This window comes from Cupressus sempervirens, chromosome 2 (genome assembly GCF_028749045.1).
Source record: "Cupressus sempervirens isolate cs-2001-9-10 chromosome 2, ASM2874904v1, whole genome shotgun sequence".
NCBI classification, from domain to species: Eukaryota; Viridiplantae; Streptophyta; class Pinopsida; order Cupressales; family Cupressaceae; genus Cupressus; species Cupressus sempervirens.
In genome coordinates this window covers 244,385,755-244,408,350 of record NC_143119.1, presented here as the reverse complement: position 1 = coordinate 244,408,350, position 22,596 = coordinate 244,385,755, and positions in this window count along the sequence as shown.

Below are 22,596 nucleotides of genomic sequence, written 5' to 3'. Positions count from 1 at the left end.
TCCTTCTTTCTATACTAGGGTTTAATCTCCTTATGAAGATCTTTGTGACTTAGGGTTAGCTATGAATAAATGATTATGATTCACCCATATTACCACTTAATCTTTCCCTTTTTTTGATTAGTTGCATGTCTTACATAGGGATTTACAATTAAGATTCATTCTTATAATCTAGGATCACAAAAGAATCCTTAAGTTGGCTCCAAAATGATTTACATAGTAGTTTGTGTCATTACAAGAAAATATGTCATAATTTTATTACTCGACACTTCAATTCCCTGATGCTCAGCATTAATTGCACTTGAATCCCTAATGCTCAGTATCAACTGTAACTTCAATGTTGTAACTCAGCATCTAAATGACTTGACATCCATTGGTTAATCAAGATTTAAATCACTCAGCATCATCTATCTACTTGGCACTTGAATGACTCAGCACTAACTATTTACTTGGCACATAATAAGTATCTCACTTGACATGAACTATATAACATGTTACTATTGGAATTACAATAAAAAAGGTAAACTTCTGAGATGGAGGGGGGGGATTGAATCAGTAGTTCAAACTTGAACCCATAAAAATTTCACCACATATCTATCTTATGCATTCAATGAGTAACCTAAAATAACATGTAAATCATATACATCTTAATCATGTAAACATACAAGAAATCACACACAACACTAGATATGATTACTCAAAAACCCTCTAAGTGAGAAGGTAAAACTAGGGTGGGGATGACAGCCACAAATTTTTACTACTACAATAATAAAGTGTATTCAATTAAGGTTACAATATTTTGATCATAAGTTATGATCTACCCTATGAAAGGTCTACCTTGTTAAAGGCTTACAAAGACTATTAGGTCTCACCTTGTTAGAGGATTTCAACACCCTATTAGAACTATGCTTTGCTAAAAGACTTTAACTTACAACTAATTAAGCACCCTATTAAAGGATTTCATACAACCTATTAGGACTACTTTATTAAGAAATATTGACTAAAATCACCTATTAGAATGTCTCAGCATTGATCCCGCGATTAGCGCTTGATTGCTTGGTAATAGATCACCTCCAAACAATGTCTTCTTGATCCTTCTTTATTAGATGTCTCTTTGTTATATACTCTTCTCCTTCCTATATTCTTCTCTAACTAGTTCTATAATGTACTTTCACTTTATAACTTCTAAGTCACTATAAATATTTTGTTTGCACATGCAAACTTCTCTCTTTTTTGCTTCAATACCTTATGCACTCATTCTAAAGAGTTTAGGGTTCCATTCTCCTTAATAAGACTTAGTGACTTTAGGGTTAGGTATGAATCTATAGCTGAGATTCATCCATTTTTCCACTTAAACCTTCAATTTTCTAATTGGTTGCATGTAATTGCATATGGAATCAAATCAAAGGTTCGTCCTTATCTCCAAAATATTGAAATATAATCTTAAGTCGGCTCAAAAATAGTTAACATAGTTTTTTGTGCCATTACAAACAAATATGTCAAAATTATCTTACTAGGCATCTGAAGTCTCTTATGCTTGACATTTACTGATGTTTATAGTATGAATCAACACCTGAATTTCTTGGCATCCATTGTTTAGTTAGCTCCTCTATCACTCAGAATGGTCTATCTACTTGGCACTTGAGTGACTTGGCACATGAGTGAGTTAGAACTCATTGTAACTTGACATGGTCTAACATTTACATGTTGTGCTTGACATGTATTACTAGCTTGATATGAACTATGTAAATGGCTTAATTGTGTTGACACTCACTTGTCAAAACCAATATGAGATCACCAATCTCCCCCTTTGACATGAGTGTAAAAAAAACTTGAATATACATTATCTACCTTAATCTCTTGAACATAACATATCCATGACTTGGCTTATATACAAAACTGCAAAATTTCAAAATTTTGCAATAATATGTGTACCAAAAAATTTGATAACTCCCCCTAAGTTAATATATCTATTTTCTATCCAAAATTTGTGCTCCTTTCTAATTAAATGTATCTCTACTAATACATTTTGACGTCAATGTGTTGATACTCTTTCATGCTCTCCCTTAGCTAATATCTCTTCATTTTTCTCTTTTCTCCCCAAAAAGTATTTCTCCCCCAATGATGTATCTCCCTCTTTCTTATTCTTGTCTTTTATTTATACTTCCCCAAAAATGTATTATAATACTTCTCCAAAAAGATATTATATCTCCCTAACAATATATCTCCCCCTTTTTGACACTTATGTCAAATAGGCTATACATTTATAGTGTATTTTTCCAAAAAAATATTGATGTACATCCATTATTATCTTGAGGGTTGCATCCCAATTATCATATGCAACATCCAATCACTTGCCTTGGATTGTAAGCTCAATAGCAAGGTGTACTAGACTGTCTAAAGTAGAAAGATTGGGGTCTTTCTTCAATAGAGTTCCAGCATAGCCTAGCTCCTTGTGCAATATCTCCATGTGTGGGGTGAGGGTACGCTTGTCAATTTGGCTCTTATGTTAGCCTCACCTTATCTCAATACATCTATTTGACTATGTGATTGAAGCATTTTCCTAAAATGCTTCTCACTTTGAGTTGGATTTGATGGTAATCTTACACTTTGATGTAGATATTTCGCTCTCCAAACTCAAAATGTGACTTTTGGTTTCTTGGGTGAAGATTTTTGGATTACATAAATTTGTGTACAATGAGAATATATTCTCAAGGACCTTGTTTAGATCATCAAGCTTAGTTTACAATGAAACTTGTGTTAGTGCTATCTCACCAAATATTTTTCCATTCATTTTATTCTGGAATTTCTTTTCTGAGCATTCTACGAGTCTAGCATTTGTATCAAGGTCTTCATTACTGATGTTATCCACTATATCTATTAGTTGTTCTATTAGTTGCTTGGTCTCTTCAAGAGTTGGTAGAATAAATACATATAGAAAGATGTCCTTAATATCTTGAAGTGCTTGTTTCTACCTATGTTCTTTCCTAACCATTTCTTTATTCTTTTTCCTTTCTATCGGTTGCTGCAATATGCTTATTTGTTCTAGTGTTATAGCATCATAATCATACTTAGGTATAATGATTTCTTCATCAAGATTTATATCTCCATAGTGAATTACCTTTTCAAATTTTGATGAGCTTGGGTTTGGCACTAAGATTTGGAATGGAATAGCTTCTGTGCTCGGCTTCTAAAGATTTTGTGTAGGAGTGCTAGATGCTAGTAAGGCTACCAGTGCTTGGTTGGCAACTTGTTCCTTCAAATTCAGTGTTAGCTTACTCTCTTTAGGCTTTCTCTAGTCTACCACTATGACTTGACTATCACCTTGTCCCTATATTATAGGTATAGATGAAACTATCTTTCTTGATTCCCACTATCCTACAGTGGTGTCTTTCTCTTCTATTTTCTTATTCTCAATTGTGTCAACTTTAACAATTGTATCAACCTTGGTAGATGTATCTACTATGATTTGGACCAATATTTGTACATGAGTAACTGAAGGGATGATGGAAGGTGGTTCTTGTTGATTCACATTTTTCCTTGTAACATTAGTTACTATCTTTTGTAGTTCTTCTACAATAACCAAAATAGGATTTCCACAAAGTTTGGCCTACAATGTACATTGATGTAAGATTTTCTTCATGTCTTCTATAGTAAGAGGATTGATGTTTTGAGCCAATAGATTAGAGACATCGTTGATAGTTATATTTTCAATAGTCTTGGTTGTGTCATGGGGACGACTGTCATTTGCCAATTGTGTGTCATGCACACTCTGTTCCTCTTACTACTCATGCTTAGCTATTACCTTGTCATCTTCATTTACTTTTATCTCTCCTCCAACTATGTTGTCTTTGTCATCATCTTATTTATCATCATCATTAACCTCTAAAGGGCTAGTTTCTCCTTTCTTCACTATAGTTAACCCATAAATGAGTTTCTATATTTGTGTTGGCTTCTTAACAACATCCTCAATATTATTATGTACAATGTTGAAGGCTCTATATTTAGGTGTGAACCTAATTGTATTTTTCTTCATAGCCTTAGCAATTTGTCACTTAGTCAACTGTAGCATTACTTTGGCTAGTGTTGTCTCCCTAATTTGTCTTTCAAAACTTAAACAAGATTGCCATTTTTGCTCAACTGTTTCATATAGACTCTTAGGTAGAGAGTTGGAAAATTATAGCGATGTTGTCTTAAATTTTAACATCATGGCATATAATGCCTCTTCCATTTATTTTTTGTCCACTTTACCCAATTTATAAAAATATTGTGAAAAACCTAACATATTTGCATTATTCTTAACATTCTCACATAAGTAATCAAGGTCTAAAAGAGGATTGTGACTCACCACCTTGAATTGGTTGTTGTCATCAAACTCAGTCTTCTCTTCATCAGACTCTACTGGTGCAACATAATTCCTTCTTGGTTTCTTTTTCTCTTTACCTCCTTGGTCTACTTGTTTGGTCTTTTCCTTGGCCTTTTGGGTAGTTTCACATGTGCTATCCATTGTAGTAGGTGCAATGGACTTTGGATGACTTGGTTCGACAAGTTTCTTTGTCCTTTCCACTAGTTGTGTCTTTGCCTTCTTTTTCTTTTTCTTGGTAGGAGTAGTTGCTTCCTTAGCTTCTTCTCCCTTAGCACCTTTAGTTTCCTCCTCTTCCTTATCTTCTCCCATGCCTTGTGTCAATTCTAGAGGTTATTGAGCTTGAGTTTCTTCTTCCTCTTCATCCTCCTCTTCCTCTTCCTCCTTAGCACCCTCTCCAAATATTTCTTTCAACTTCTTTACCGGCTTGTCCTTCTTCTTAATAACTAATGTTGTTTTTAGTTCCATAGTAATCTTGGACTTTGCTACTTCATAGTTCCCAATTTTTTTTGCAATTTTGTTTGCTTCTTCTGCTAGTAGAGTTGTTATGGCTGCTAAGGCTTCATCCACATTTACCTCATACCCTAAGGGTCTTAACCATCTTACCCCTAGTGTAGTAGCTTGCACAAAAGTATAATTAGCATCAACAAGAAAATTTATGTCTTCCATCCCATAGTACCAAATGAGAGGAATGTGTTTTATACATAAAAGAATATACAAATCAATAGATAACCAAACTTGCACTATGCACTCTTGGTTTTCCTAATTGCTCCAAGGTTTTCACATCAATTGTTGTAGTTGTAGCTCTACTAGATCATATGTATGATCTTTCTTGACAATCTTATATCTAACATCCATAGATATGTAGGGTACACTATTAAATCTACTATATTGATAGAATTTATGTGTTATTACCCTTACAAAAAGATTAATAAGGGGTTTAGTAATTGTATCTATAGTAATAACTCTTTTATTCCAAACAACTCTAGTGTTTTTCTCAATCACTTCCTTGGAATCACTTCTCAGTGTCTTAGGCCAATGTAGAGTTGGGTAACTGGTAACCCTATGGATTATTCTTTTGTTTATTTTAATAGGTCCTCCCTCTAGCCATAATGAACCATTATGAATTTTTCTTAGTACTATTTTTATCCACTCTATCTTAAATACATTTGGAAAATCTAGGCCCATGTTAAACTCTTTTTCTCAACAATTTTAAATTCTTCTTTTAAACCACCATTTTTGCAAAACATGTTGTATGCACCTCTTATTTCCATGTGACCAGTGCTTCCTATCTTGCAATTTGTAGAATTTCCTCACATCTTGTACCATTATTACATTTGGTGGGATCATTGACAATGTGTCAAAAGGGTCTTACTTATAATCAATGTCAAGAATGGCTTTGAAAATAGGTTGCTTAACTTCATTACTAACTAGCTAAACATTTAAAACTTCCTTCCCTTCAACATTTTTTGAACTTGATGTCATTGTGTCAAATTAGGGTTTTTGAAAATAAAAGCTGTGTAGCTTTACTCTTGATGAATACCTTGTGAAATCTAACAAACTAGCATGTGATCACTGCTAAAATGTTCTACAAATGCTTGGAATAGATTTTCAGATCACCTTCTACTCTATTGAATACCCTTTGAAAACCTTGCAATAAATGTTGAGTGCTTACATAGCTATAATCTTGGCATTAACCTACCTCAAGCTCACTCATCATCCATTAGCATTTTGATCACTCCATAGCCACTACAAGCTCGACATCAACTAGCCTTTTGCTTGGTACCCATAGGAAATATTTCATACCCGACAAAAATATGAAATACTTAAAGATTTGTCTTGAATTTTAATAATACCTTGCATCTTTATTCATGCTAATGTAATATTTTTAGTACTAACTTCTTTTGGAGTTGATGCATGATATAACCTTTAAATATTAGTCCTGCATGTCTCTTTATTGCCTAGTTTGATGAGGTGTGACCACCTGACCCATTAGATGAAGTGATCCCTTCTTTGTTTGATGTGTTGCAATCATCTTTCCTTTCCCATGTCTTGTTCATTTCATTTTTTAAATTTTCAACATCTACCTTGCCTTTTCCTTTATCAAATTCATAACTTGGTGCTTTTGACTTTGTTGGAAAATACCTATTGATGTGACCAGTCCTCAAATAGCTAAAACATGTGGTTTGGCTCAACTACATTTTGTAGTCACCTTTGAAGTGTGTCCTAATACAATGCTTAGGAATATGTCCATATTCTTGACTGTAATGATAGCTATATCTTGTATTATAATCTTAATTATAATAGTTGTCATTGTTCCTTACATTTTCTTTCTTGTTTGATGACCGCATGGATTTATATTTGCATTCAAAATCTCAATGTCGATACTTCTGACAATTGTAGCAATATCTTTCAAATCTTTGTGCATGCATGTTCTTGGTTTTTCATTCATGTGCCTGATGACCTTGCTTGTTACACTTATGGTAGTGAACCATGTTCTCAGGCTTGACATTCTAACTTCTAGTCTTGCTTCTACATACAGTAGCAATATGTCCTTTATACCACAATTATGACAAGTAGGTTTGGAGTTCTTACCTTTTTTGTTCATTTCTTCTACACTTTTGGATGATTCTCCTTCTTCAATACTTCTGTATCCTAGTCCTAATGTGTCATTATTAGATCCAGGGGATCTTATTAGTTGCTCAAAATATTTGATGGCTTTGCTTGGATAGTTGAAATTTTCAGCAATTTTTTTTTCCCTTTTTAGGTCACTCTATAATTGTTCATTCTACAACTTCAATGTTGTTATCTCAATGTCCTCAACATTTTTCTCATAAATTGCATTCATCATTTGACTTAGAGTATCCAACTACATGTTGGAAATCTTTGTTATTTCTGATGATTTCTCTTCCAATCTATTGGCCAAAATTATTTTGACTTCCTCAATCATGGCTTTGTCTTCCATGACTTTCTTCTTTTGTTCAATCACCTCACATACCAGTATTCATTGTGATTCTTGCTCTAACTTGAGATTTTTGATTCCCTCAGCTTGAACTCTATTCTTTACTAGTATATCTACAATTGTTGCATCAAATTCATGGTAGCCTCCATCTACAAATTGCTTGGTAGTATCCATCTCTTTATATTGTGTGTCATTTTCCACAATAGAAGTTTCCTTCCTTCTCTTCAAGGATTTCTTTAAAGCTTCTCTTGCTTCATTTATTTTATGTAGAATGAGATGTATTTCAATCTGTTAATTCTTAATAGTCTTCCCTAACTTCTAGACTTCTATTTCAAGATGTCTTCTTGATCCTTCTTAATCAAATGTCTATTTTCTATATACTCTTCTCCTTCCTTTGTTCTACTCTAACTAATTCTACAATGTACTTTCACTTCATAACTTCTAAGTCACTATGAATTCCCTATTTGTGCATGAAAACTTCTCTCTTTCTCCTTCAATACCTTATGCACTCATTCTAAAGATTTTGGGGTTTTGTCCTCCTTAAGAAGACTTAATGACTTAGGCTTAGGTATGAATATACATCTAAGGTTCATCCATTTTTCCACTTAAACCTTCCAATTTTATGATGGGCTACATATAATTGCATAGGGAATCAAATTAAAGATTTGTTCTTATCTCCAAAATATCAAAATATAATCTTAAGTCAGCTCAAAAAATGGTTTACATATTTATTTGTGCCATTACAAACAAATATGTCAAAACTATCTTACTTGGCACCTAAAGTCTCTAATGCTTGGCATGCATTGATCTTTATACTATTAGTCAACACCTGCTTTGTTTGGCATCCATTGTTTACTCAGCTCCCAAATCACTTGAGATGGTCTATCTACTCGACACTTGAGTGGCACGACACATGAGTGACTTAGCACTCATTGTAACTCAACATGGTCTAACATTTACATTTTTTTCTCAACATGTATTACTAGCTTCAAATGAATTAATTAAATGGTTTAAGTTTGTTGACACTCACTTGTCAAAACCAATATGCGATGAACAGTTATTCTTGGCATGCATTACTTGTTTGGTATGAACTAAGTTCTAACTTGCAAATGATTTAAGTGTATAGACACTCATATGTCAAAACCAATCTGAGATTAACAATTTCCCCCTTTGGCATGTGTGGAAAAAAACACTTGGTCATGCATGAATTCCCTTAAACTATAAGCATAATTTAGATACTCACTATCTTTATCTAGTATATGTAGAAAATTTCAAATTTTCAAAATTTTGCAAAACTTGACTTGATATTCATACCTAAAAATCTTATAACTTGACTTAGCAGTCATACCTCAAAATCCTATAACTCCCCCTGAGTTGATTATGCTATTCTAAATTTGAGCCAATACTCCTGCTGAGTAAATATGCATATGCTAAACTCACTCAATAACTTATTTCTCCCCCTTTTTGACACTTAGGTCAAAGGTTTATACATGTATAGTGTATTTTTCCAAGAAATTTTTATGGACCTCAAGTATGATCTTCAAAGTTGCATCCTAGTTATCACAAGCTACCTTTAATGATTTGACTTAGATGGCTAACTTGGTAGCAAGGTGAACTAAGCCTTCATGTGTAGAAAGATGAGGATCTTTCTAAATTAATTTTTTTGCAAAGGCTAGCTCCTTATGTAGTATTTTCATGTGTGGGGTTAGCATGGATAGGATGCTTATTAGTGTAGCCCAAATATTTGCATCTGGAGCATGCAGGATTTCAAATTGACCTTGGGAATTCGTCAAATTCTTGAAGTACTTTTGACTCCAAGCTAGAGAATTGGGTAAAGTAGGACTTGTTATCTTCATATCTCCCTCTAAATTTTCAATATGGAATTGCAGTTCATGTGTAAATAAATTTGCATCACACAACTTAGTGTAAAGTGAGTAAATATCTCAAACTTTCATTACACTATCAATGTTGGTTGCTAACTCAACTTGACTAAGTGCAATGCCACTTAATATCTTTTCATTGACTTGGCTTTGAATTTTTATTTTAGACCATTCAAGTAGTTTTACATTTGAATCCAAGTTTACATCATTAATCATTTCTATTATGTTTACCAACTGCTCCATAATAGGCTTGTCTTCTTCAGGTGTTGGTAGGCTGAATGCATCAAGAATTATATCCTTGATATCTTGCAATGCTTTCTTCTACCTATTTTCCCTTCTAAGTAGTTCTTGGTGCTTTTTCCTTGCAAGAGTATCCTAAAGTATGCTCATCTCTTTAATAGTGATTGTGAAAAGGTCAAGTTTTGGAGAAAAAAAATCACCTCATTCAAGTTGACATCACCAAATGATGTAACTTCATCTGCATTGCATGTGCTAAGACAAGGCCTTGATGACTATAGTGGTGTAGCTTCAAATCTTGGCCTATGAAGAGCTTGACTTAGAGGACTAATAGTTTTTGGCAAAGTAACCATTATTTGTATTGCTAATTACTCCTCAGGTGTGGTAATCAAGAATAACTCTTTGATCTTACTCCTTACTTTTCTTTCAATCTTAATTGTACCTTGAGTTTGTGGTATAGGTATAGAGGTATCTTCCTAACTTGTTTGAGCTTGTGTCCCTTCATGTACTTCTACAAAAAATTCTTGTACTAACACATTTTGCATTAGTCGTTATGATGATATTTTCCATTTGTGTCTCTTTACTTGGTACACTACAATGGGCATTATAGGTTGTACCATGGTAAATTGAGGAGTTTGAATTATGTCTTTTCTTTTTTCTCAAGTTCATCTATACTCATCAATATAGGATGACACCTTAATTGTGCCTTGGTGGTGGTGTCTAACAATATCTTCTTCATGTCCTCCTCTATTAGGGGATTGATGTTCTGAGCTATAGTATTAGAAACATCCTTGATCATTATTGTATGTGTCAGAATCTTTCACACGTTATGGATTGGTACTTGGCATTTGTATATCTGGTATACTCTATTCTATTTGTTACTTATCTTCAGCCATTGCATTTGTATCTACATTTATCTCAGTGTCTTCCACATGTGTATCTTTCTCAATTTCATCTTTAGTAACCTTAGTTACTTCTTGTTCACCTTTTTCTTCGCCTACCTCAACAGGTGTCAACTCAATTACCTTAAATGTTACCAGTCCATATATTGACTTCCATATCTAACTGAGCTTCTATAAAACACTCATAATTTCCTTTTGCAAAATATTGAATGTTCTATATTTAGGAACAAATCTCTCTTTCTATTTGTTAATGGCCTTTGACATTGTGGCCTTATCCAATTCTGGCATCACTTGAGTAAGTGTAGTCTCTATAATTTTTCTTTTTATAGTGAGACTATATTATCATTTTTGCTCAATTTTTTCATATAGACTTTTAGTTATAGTGTTCGAAATCTCAATTGGAGTCTTCTTGAATATTTCCATCATGACATATATTAACTCTTCCACTTGGTTTATCTCAATCTTTTAAGTTTGTCAAACTCAATATGCATTAATCTAGATAAGTCAACATTATTCCTTATATTCTCATATAAGTTGTCCAAATTAGAATAAGGACTATGAATTACCACTTTAAATTGGTTGTTGTCATCACATTTTGTCTTCTCCTCATCTGATTTGGCTGGAGAAACATACTTTCTCCTTTGTCTCTTCTCAGATTCATCCTCTTGTGTAACTGTCTTGGTTGTCTTTCCTTTTATCTTTTCAACTTCTTGAACTTTCTTAGTAGTAGTCCTTATGCTGGCCCTAGTAGCAAGAACTATAGGCTTAGGTTGTGTAGGTTTTACAAACTTATATGGTTTACTAACTATTGGAGATTTAGCTTTTCTTTTCTTCTTCTCTTTGGCTACAGGTGCTTCATTTGCTTCTTCTCCCTTGGCACCTTCATTAAGCTCAACTTCCCCTTCACCTTGGTCTTCTCCTTGACCTTGAGTTATAGCCAGTGGCACTTGGAAAGGTGCATCTTCACCTTCTTCTTCATTATCATCTTCATTGTCTTCTTCATCTTCTTCTCCCCCTTCGCCAAATTTTTCTTTGAGCTTCTTAACAATTTTTTTTCATCTTCCTTATTACAAAGATTTTCTTCAAGTCCATAGTCATCTTTGACTTGGCTACATCATGATTACCAAAGGTTGTAGCCATCTTATCTACTTCTTCAATAAGAAAAGTAGTAATTGTTATAGATGCCTCATCCACATTTATCTCATAGCCTAGAGACTTTAGCCATCTCACCCCTCCAATTGTAACCTGTACATATGTAAAGTCGGTATCAACTAAAAATAAAACAACATTGAAATGATTCTCAACTAGTGACATTGGAATCCTATGTCTTTGTTTCATTGACTTCTTTAAGTCTTCAAAGTAGCTACTCATTATAGACTCAAAGTTTTCTCCAAGTTGCCTAATGTATTCCCATGTCTGCATTGCAATAGATCTATTTTTCTTCCATGCAACTTTACAAAAAGAAGGAAATATTTTTTTCACATATAAAAATATACATACAAGTATTGAACCAAACTTGAATTGTACACTATTGGTTTTTCTTATGGTTCCCAAGTTTTTTGATAACTGTTGTAACTACAACTCGGCAAGGTCATAAGAATAATGCTTCTTGACTATCTTGTAACCTACATCAACAAAAATGCAAGGTAAACTATCCAATCTTCTAGATTAAAATAATTTATGTGCAATTATTGTTACTACAAAAGAAATTAGGGGATCCATGATGGTGTTAATTGGCATTCCTCTATTATTCCACACTACCCTTGTGTTTTTCTCAATAACCTCTTTTGCATCACTTCTCATGGTCTTAGGTTTGTCTAGGGTTGGATACACTATTCACCTCTACACAATCCTCTTGGTAATCTTGATAGGTCCATCTTCTAACCACACAAAGTTGTCATGAATCCTACTCAAAAAATCATTATCCACTCTATCTTGAAAATGTTGGGTAAATCTAGGGAACAAGTTAACCCTTTTCACATAATTTTCCATATAGGTTTCTAATGTTCATGTCACCTATGCTACCCATGTTACATGTGTAAGAACATATTACATCCTGAATCATTAAAAATTGTGGTGGAATCATGGATAATACACCAGATGGCTCTTGTTTATATGCAATGTTAGGAATTTCTTTAAAGTTTGGTTATCTAATCTAATTATTAATTAATTCAACATTGAAAACTTCCTTTCCCTTTTTAACCTTAGAAGAAGAAGAACTAGATGCCATATCTAATACCTAGGATTTGAAAAAATTGAAATAGTGTAGCTCAACCCACAATAAATAACTTGAAAAAATTGATGAATGGTGTCAAATAGTGGTTGAATTTAGTCTACAATTTCTTGGAATGATCTCTCAAATTTGCCTTAAAATCTTCATGCTCTCTCCAAATTCAAATGAATAAAAAATTAGAGATATAGCCCTACAAACTTTGCAATTAGTGTTCAATGCTTACATAGCTATAAGCTCAGCTATAATGGAAATTCTAACTCACTCCACTTCCATGTAATTTTCTTTAAGCATGGAAACCACTATGAGCTTGGCCAACACTTTCACCTATGAGCTCAACATCAACTAGATTTCACTTGGCAACTTAAGTCAAACTTTTCATGCTTGGCAGCAACATGGAAAAATGACAAAACTTATAGATTTCTACTATGTTCTAAACAACACTTTATATCTTTCTTCATCCATATATAATATTTTCAAAACTAATACAATGTATGCCATTTAAATATCAGTCCCACACATACCTCTTGATTTCTTAACTGGAAGTGGTGTGATCACCTGACCCGTTGGGTGAAGTAATCCCATCTGAACTTGATGTACTACAATCTTCCTTTTCCTTCCATGTTTTTTTCATTTACACTTTGACTTCTTCAATATCTTCCTTTCCTTTTCCTTTGTTTAACTCACTACTTGGTTCTCTTGACCTTGTTGAATAATGTATGCTTATGTGACTACTCTTTAAGAAACTAAAACATGTAGTTTGACTCAACCATCTACTGCAATCACTTCTAAAATGTGTTCTTATTAAATTTTCAAGAATATGTCCATACTCTTGAAAATAGTGACAACTATTCCTAGAATTATAATCCCAATTATAAGAGCTATCAATGTTCTTTACCTTTTTCTTCTTATTTGATGAAAACTTGGGCTTGCATCTACACTCATATGCTCTATGTCCATACTTTTGACAATAATAGTAGTATCCTTCAAATATTTGTGTACTCATGGTCTTGGTTCTACATTCATGTGCCTAATGTCCTTTCTTGTTGCACTTGTGTTAGTGACCCATGAATTTTTACTTAGGATTCTAATTTGTAGTCTTGCTCCTACAAACATTAGCAGTATGTACTAGTTTTCCATAATTATGAAAAGTAGGTTTGGAGTTCTTACCATTTATATTACTAATTTTAGATTATTATTCTTCTTCAGTATTAGTGTAACCCAATCTAGTAGTATCACTATTGGATCTAGGAGATCTCATCAATTGCTCAAAATACTTGATGGCTTCACTAAGTTTGTTGAAACTTTTAGTAAATTATTTTTCTCTTTTGAGATCATTTCTCAATTGTTCATTCTACAATTTCAATGTTGTGATTTCAATATCTTTTTTATTTAATTCATGATTGGCAATCATGACTTGATTCATTATCTCTAATTACATGCTTGAAATCCTTTGCACTTTTGATGTCTTCTCTTCTATTCTGTTGGTTAGTATCCTTTTGTCATCCTCAATCATGTCTATATCCTCTTCAACTTTCTCTTCTACTCACTTACCTCACATAGCAATACCAATTGGACTTCTTGTTCTATCTTAAGATTTTTGACCTCTTAATTTAGGGTTGCATTCTTTTCCATTAGATCTTCAACTACTACTTCAAATTTACTTGAGTTTCCTTTTGTAAATAGTCCAGTAGTGTCAATCTCTTTCTAGTGCATGTCATTCTCTTCAATAGCTATCTCTTCCATTCTCTTCAATGATCACTTCAACTCATCTCTTTCTTCATTCAACTAATATAGGGAAAGCTATATTTCAATCTTTTGGCTCTTAATAGTCTTTCCCAACTTGTAGACTTTTATCTCCAAGATCCTTCCTCAAAGCTACAAATATTTCCTTTTTAGAGAACTAGGCTCTGATACTGATTGTTGGAAATACAATATGGGAAAATTAAAATTTGTGGGGGGGTAAATCAACACTTCAAAACTTTAAAAATAAAATTATTCACTACACATCCATCTCACAATTGAGCATGTAAATTGAAATACCAAATTTGGCATATACATTCATAGCATAAAAACAAATAAATATTCACACATATGACAAAAGATATGATTACCCAAAAACCCTCCAATGAGAAGGTAAAACTGGGGTGGGGATGACACCCACAAATCTTCACTACTACAGTTGTAAAGTGTATCCAATGAAGGTTACAATGTTTGATCATGAAACATGATCTACCCTATGAAAGGTCTTCCCTTTTAAAAACTTATTGTTAGACCTTACCTTGTTAAAGGATTTCAACATTCTATTAGAAGTGTGTCTAGTTAAAGTACTTTAACTTACAATGAAGTAAGCACCCTATTAAAAGATGTATCATAGCCTGATAGGACTACTCTATTAAGAGATTTGACTAATTCACCTATTAGAATGCCTCAACAATAATCATGTAGTTGGCACTTTGCTACTAGATAACAGATCACCTCTTTGCATGTATTCTTGATTCTCCATTGATCAAATGTATCTCTTCTATCCTCTAGCCTCTTTCCTCTATTCACTTCTAACTGATTCTACAATGTATCTCAATTCACAAAACGTTAGCCATCATGAATTCTCATTTTCATGTGCAAACTTCTCTCTCTACTCATCTCCTTCTTCTTTATGTACTAGGGTTTACCATCCTTATGAAGGTCTTTGTGATTTGGGGTTAGGTATGAATCAATGATTATGATTGATCCATATTGTCACTTAATCCTTCCCCTTTATGATTGGTTCCATGTACTTCACAGAGATTGGCAATTAAAATTCATTCTTATCATCTAGGATCACAAAAAAATCCTTAATTCATCCCCAAAATGATTTAAATAGTAGTTTGTGCCATTATAAAAAAATATGTCAAAACTGTATTACTCGACACATGAAGTCCCTGATGCTCGACATCAATTGCAACTTCAATGTTGTGACTTGACACTTGAAAAACTTGATATAAATTAGTTACTTGGAATTTGAATCACTCAACATCATCTATTTTCTCAGCACTTGAGTGACTAGGCACTAATTTTATATTTGGCACATACTAAGTATCTCACTCGGCATGCACTATCTAACATGTTATGTTTGGAATGCATTACTTGTTTGGCATCAACTAAGTTCTAACTTGCAAATGACTTGAGTCTATAAACACTTATATTTCAAAACCAATATGAGATTAACACCCCAAGCTGCATCACAACTTGATTGCATCTACCAATAGCAATCATAGCTACTACAATAGTTGACGCTGCCTAAGTAGCTGAAGTTGTTGTACACAGTGGCCTATGGGCTTTAAAAAATATAAACATCTAGCTTTTTTATATTTATTTTATTTAATAATTTTTATAAATATAGTTTTCATTAATTAGTTTAATTAATATTAAATTATATTATTAATTCTTATTAATTTGTATTATATTATTATATTAGTAATTATTATTATTAATAAGCTAATATTAGGGTATGTACAAGAACATCATGTGCCAAAAATTGGTGATGCAAAAAATACATGGTTCAAAACATCTAAAAGCATTTCAAAATGCACTTTGACTTTTTTTCCCACCCGTCCTAATACCAAACCAAAAATGTAATACCTTTCCTAATAGGGTATCTAATTTGATAATGGGCACCCGATCTATGTTCCCAAATCATGGCACCAAATTCAAATTTAAAGGGAGCAAGGACCAATTTTTAAGATAAATATTGATTTTTATTTACCAAACTCAAAGGGGGGACCAATTTTTAAGTTATATCAAGTCCTAGTATAATATAGTTATAGCATAATTGTGGGAGGGGAGAATTTATTTTATATATAGTTAATACTTATTATATATAATTATATAATTATATATCATATATATTATTATTATTATTATATATTATATATATCAGTTACCTAAGTTAACAAACTATATGATGATGTATATTCCTAGGGGTCCCCCTAGGGACATACATGTGTTCCAATGAGTCCAAATTGGTCATGGGATACCCTAATTATATATCATATATATTATTATTATATATTATATATATTAGTAACCTAAGTTAATAAACTATATGATAATGTATGTTCCTAAGGGTCTCCCTAGGTACATACATGTTCTCCAATGAGTCCAAATGAGTCATGGGATACCCTATGACCCCTTTTGACCCATTATATGACAACATATCTTCCTAAGGGTCAAGGGATGCCTAGGAACATACATCTTGTCATTTAATGGGTAGAAAAGGGTTATAGAGAGTTCCATGACCCCTTTCAACCTATTACATGATAACATATGTTCCTAGGAGTCTTAGGACCCTTATAAACATATATGTTGTGTTCTAATGGGTTGAAAGGGTTCATAGAGTATCCTAAGACCCTTTTGACCCATCACATGGCAATATACATTCTTAGGGGTCATAGGGCCCATATGAACATATTTTTTCATGTAATGGGCTGAAAGGGGTTACATGACAACATACATTCAACATATGTTGTCATGTAATGGGCTGAAAGGGGTCATAGGGTATTTGATGGCCCCTTTTGACCCATTAGAACATAACATGTATGGCTCAAGGATCTTAGGACCCATAGTAACATATGTTATAATGTAATGGATCAAAATTGAATGCATTAGAGCACAACACACATGATGATAAGGGTCTTAGGACCCCTAGGAACATATGTTCTCATGTAATGTGTCAAAAGGGGTCATAGAATATCCTATGACCCCATTCTACCCATTGGAATATAAGAGGTATGTCCCTAGGGGTCACAAGATACCCTATGACCCCTTTCTATCCATTATAACAAAACATATATGTGCCTAAGGGCCCTAGGATCCCTAGGAACATTACTTGTTATCTATTTGATTGAAATGGGTCATAGGTTATCCTATGACCCATTTCAACCTATTTCAACACAACATGCTTGTCCCTAGGAGTCTTATGACCCACAAAAACATATTTTGTCATGTAATGGGTCAAAAAGGGTCATAGGTATTTAACCCTATTCAACCCATTGGAACACAAAATGTATGTCCCTAGGGGTCCTACAAACCCTATGAACATATTTTGTCATGTAATAGGTCAAAATGTGTCATGACATACCCTATGACCCCTTTTTACCCATTAAAACACATCATGTATGTCCTTAGGGGTCCTAGGTCCCCTAGGAACTTGCATCATGTGTTTGAATGGGTCGAAAGGGTTCCCTATGACCCATTTTGGCCAATTAAATTATCAAATATGTTCATAGGGATCCTAGAATGACTAAGAAAGTATAGCATGTGCTCAAATGAGTTGAAAGGGGTCATAGAGTACCCCATGATCCCTTTTAATATATTTTATAACAATATATGCTCTTAGGGGCCTTAGGACCCCCAGAGACATAAATCATGTGTTTAAATGGGTTGAAAGGGGCCATAGGGTAAAATATAACCTATTTTGACCCATTAAATGATAACATATGTTCCTAAGGGTCTTAGAACCAGTAGGAACATATATCATGTATTCAAATAAATTGAAAGGGGTCATAAAGTACCCTATGACCCCTTTCAACATATTTCATGACAACATATGTCTTTTAGGGTCCTAGGACCCCTAAGGACCTATTTTATTTGTTTGAATGTATTGAAAGGGGTCAGAGGATAATCTATGACCCCTTTCAACACATTTCATCACAACATATGTCCTTAGGGGTGCTAAGACCCCCAAGGACCTATTCCATTTTTTCAAATGGGTGGAAAGGGATCATAGGATAACCTATGAACCCTTTTGATGCATTATATTCTAAAATATGTCCCTAAAGGTCTTAGGTCCCCTAAGGCCATATTAAATGTGTTCAAATGGATTGAAAGGGGTCATAGGATAATGTATGGTCACTTTTGGAATATTTCATGATAACATCTATCCCTAGGGCTCGCAGGACCTCTAGGGATCTAATTCATTTGTTTGAATGAGTCGAAGGAGCTCATTAGATAATCTATAACCTGTTTCAAGACATTTCATGAAAACATATGTCTCTAGGGGTTGTAGGACCCCTAGGGACCTATTTTATTTGTTTGAATGGGTTAAAAGGGGTCATAGGTTAACCTATGACCCCTTTCAATGCATTTCATGATAACATATGTCTTTTGGGGTCCTAGGACCCCTAAGGACTAGTTTGATTTGTCCAAATTGGTCAAAAGGGGTCATAGCATAACTTATGACCCCTTTCAACACATTACATGACAACATATGTGCCTAGGGGTCCTATTACCCTATGGACCTATTTCATTTGTTTGAATGGGTTGAAAAGGTAACCTATGACCCCTTTTGATGCATTTCATGACAACATATATGTCCCTAGGTGTCCTAGGACCCCTAGGGACCTATTTGATTTAATTTGTTCAAATGGGTCAAAAGGTATCATAGGATAACCTATGACCCCTTTCAACACATTTCATGAAAAAATATGTTCCTAGGGGTCCTAGGACCCCAAAGGACCTATTTTGATTGTTTGAAGAGGTTGAAAGGGTGATATGATAACCCATGACCCTTTTGATGAATTTAATGACATAATATGTCCCTAGGGGTCCTAGGACCCTTAAGGACCTATTTGATTTGTTCCAATGGGTCAAAAGGGTTCATAGGCTGATAACCTATGACTCCTTTCAATTTATTTCATGACAACATGTCTCTAGGGGTCCTAGGACCCCTAAGGACCTATTTGATTTGTTGGAATGGGTCAAAAGGTGTGATAGGTTAACCTATGACCCCTTTCAATGTATTTCATGACAACATATGTCCCTAGGGGTCCTATGATCACTAGGGACTTATTTGATCTATTTGAATGGGTCAAAAGGGGTCATAGCATAACCTATGAGCCTTTTTGATGCATTTCATGATAAACCATGTCTATATGGGTCCTAGGACCCTCAGGGACATATTTGATTTGTTTGAATGTATTGAAAATTGTCATGGGTTAAATTGACAGATATAAAAATGGTAGAAGCTGCCCAAGGTGATCACTACGAGTAGTATCACTGCAAAAACAATGGTGAATATGACACATAATACTACAATATAGAGAACATCAAATGTGGTCCATCAGTGAGATGGTGCTATTTAGAATTTGATCCTTGTACTGGTCATCTCTATACCATAGATAAGGAATACTAGTCAAATTTGGACTCAACTCATGTATGCCACAAGAAAAACTCTTGTCCAAATGGATAGGGATAGTGGACCATCAAGCCTCCTAAAAGTGCATGCTTTTAAGCTATTGGACCTCTTCATAACATCTTTTCAAAATATATATTATGCTCTAGACATATGGAAATATTATTATCATAAACATTATTTTCATAAGTATTATAGTCTGAATATATGCAAAAAAAAATTATTAGTCCCTCGTAGGGATTATAGCTTTCAATTTGTTGTTCTATATTAATTCACATCTTCATAACTCTGCACAATTTTATATATTCCATTTAATAGAAAGAAAATTAGATTTTGATATATTTTAATTTATGACACTTAGTATCTATATATTTTTTATTTGGAGCCTATATTCTTATCAAATTTCAAGGTCTATTCAATTATAGAAACATTCAAAGTAGAAAGGAATTGGTCACTTGGCTGTAAGTTTTTTTTTTGTAGTATGATAGTAGATAAAAGATGGATGATTCTATTTTTATTGCACATGCTATTTCATTTTCTTAAATTTCTTATCTAGAAAAGATAGATGGTTATCCTTAAATGTGTAGTATCCCATTTTCTAAGAATGAGCATAGATAAAAGTGAGATGATTATCTTTTATTATATAATATCTTGTTTCATTATAATTCTCTAATGTATATCAAGAAAAATGTAATCTTTTATTCTATAGCATCGTATTTTTTTTACAATAATCATAGATAAAGGAGAGGTGATTATATGTTGTCATGTATTACCTTTGTTTTCTTACGATGAAAACCAAACAAAGGGAGATTGTCACTTTGGGCCACCTCAACTTGTAATACCTCTCCCACCTTTGCTTGGTAATAAGCTATTTTGCAATTAAGAAATGACTACATGAATTAGAATTTTACAACTTATGTGAATCTATAGTTTTAAACTCAAAGGAGGAAGGTGAGGAGAGACAACAAGAGGAAACTCACATATAAGAATTAACATTGAGTTTGTAGCAACAGTCCACATAACTCCAACTTTATATTTCTATGGGAGAAGGAACTTGATAGATAAGTAATAAAATTACTATGGTTTGATTCATTTTCATAGTTTATTCTAATTTATTTTCACATATCTTCTTGGTTAATAAAAATCTTCTAGTAAATCATCAATATATAAAACCACATCAAGTTTCAAAATGTGAAGAAAACATTCATTCTCTTCATTCATTATAGTCCCTGGGTTCCTTTATATAGTAACATTTTAGTTTCTCCGATCTCTTTTCTCACATAAATATTATTGATATGAATATGGTTCATGAATCTTCTATAAACATCAATTTTCTACTGTGTTGTCTCATTGTCATGCCCTTACATTTAATGTATGGGGAGTTTTATGCTAGATGTGACTAGAATAACTTAGTAGGTTTCACTAAGGAAAAGGTGGAAGAAAAAATTGATAATATATTATTTCTTTATGATATTTATTGTATGGTTAATGAGAAAAGTTACAATTTCCATCTACAATAGAAATTACATCAAGATTTTTCCATAATATTAGTCACATAATTGTGTTGTCATATTTGATGACTTATCAATATCAAGGACCCTTCCATATAATAAGTGGAAAAACTTTCCTCAAGTAATATGCACATCACAAGAAATGAACAACAATTTTTTAAATGAAAAGAACTTGGCTTGATAATAATACAAGTTTATTATAAAGATTGCTACATTTTTTATATCATATTGAAGCATATTAAGCCTCTCCACTTTTGACTATTGCTAAAAACTTGGATAAAGTATTGCAAGTCATTAATTCTTATCTTTGATATTACTCTATCCTCTTGTAATCTTATAGACATATATAATCTTTGGATTTGAGAATTTCTAAGTTGGATAAATCTAACACTAAAAAGGCTATTATCCTAGTGGAGGGTGACAAGGAACATAATCCTAGAGAGTCTTTTACTAGGCCTAGAAAAAGAATCTAGGCTAGAACTAGGAAAATGGAATAGAATATCAACAAGGAGATACTAGATTTAAATAAGGTTTATTTTGCATGGGGAAACTCTTTCTTGAAGCTACAAAACTACTAAAACATTTCTTCTAGTTCAATTTTTTGGCTAGTTTTTTCTATTTTTTATTATCTCTATGTATTTGTCGTTCTCTAGTTTTGTTTGTCTATTATCCCTCTGCTAGCATTTATTTAGGTGACAGTGCTTGTTCTATATTTTAATGTAAAGGCTTCAATATACCTTTTAAAACCTACTTTCACTTTATTAAAAAATATGGTAATGTAGTTGGAACAATTTAATAGTATGGTAAGATACAATGTTAAATCCTCTAATAAACACTCCTTATTTATTAGGATTGATTCCACTTTAAGAAAGTAATATTGTAAATCATTTTCTAGAGAAGTATTTGGCAACTGGTCTTTTCTATTTTAAAGTTTAAAAAATAGAAAATTTTCTAGTATTTTACATTACATTGAAAATTCACTCTCTTGGTCAATAGTCCTCATAGTGAAATAAATATTATAGTTCACTAGTAGAATTTTGACAAATAAATGAGTATGTGACAAAAAATCTTATTAACATGACTAAAAATGATAAAAATTCTAATAATGTTTTTTCAATTTATAAGTATGAGTGACTAAATATTTATGATTAATTTGGTTGTCCAGTTAAATCACAAGGTTAGACAAAGATAAGTGACTAAATAAATGACCAAAAATTTGGTCACTCATAATTAGTTGCCCAAATAAGGGTGAATATGGATGCATGGTGGTGTGAAGGTGATTTTTGAGGTGTAATTATTGTTCACCAAATAATTTCATGAATTTTTTGATGAATTTTTTCTAC